The 422-nt window shown below is 64.7% G+C and overlaps 1 protein-coding gene across 1 annotated transcript in view; it reads right to left on the bottom strand.

Annotated features, from left to right (window-relative positions):
- Positions 1–422, bottom strand: part of ST8SIA1 (ST8 alpha-N-acetyl-neuraminide alpha-2,8-sialyltransferase 1) — a 182,936-nt gene that overhangs the window by 181,379 nt on the left and 1,135 nt on the right. The window lies entirely within an intron of this gene.

Here is a 422-nt window from a genome sequence, read left to right as displayed (position 1 = left end):
CCCCCAGCCCGCCCCGGGCTCCTCCGCCCAGCCGGCCAGGACCCTCGCTCCCCACCCCTCCCCGAGAAGAAAAGAACTCGCTCTCATCAGTTAAGTCAGCGGCGCGCCGCAGCCTTCCGCTGCGAGCCGGACTTCGCAGACAAACGCCCGGGGATTGGTGGAAATCAAGGTCTCCACCTCCTTCCCCCACCCGCAAAATTGCCTCCTTCGACCGGTTCAGACCCGCGACGCTCGCCTGGAGCGCGCACCCGGCTCTCCTGCCCTTGTTCTCGGGAGCTGGAGGCAGACAATGAAAAATAACAGCCACCCCCACCACCACCAAAAATTTAAATATATAAATCCCCGCGTGCGGCAGACACTGGCTGCTAGCCCGACGCCTCGACACCCCGCCGGAGGGCGCGGGTGTTACCCACCTGTGGCCC

Source organism: Tupaia chinensis, unplaced genomic scaffold, assembly GCF_000334495.1.
Source record: "Tupaia chinensis unplaced genomic scaffold, TupChi_1.0 Scaffold000434_1, whole genome shotgun sequence".
NCBI lineage: Eukaryota > Metazoa > Chordata > Mammalia > Scandentia > Tupaiidae > Tupaia > Tupaia belangeri.
This window is presented reverse-complemented; position numbering and strand designations above follow the sequence as displayed.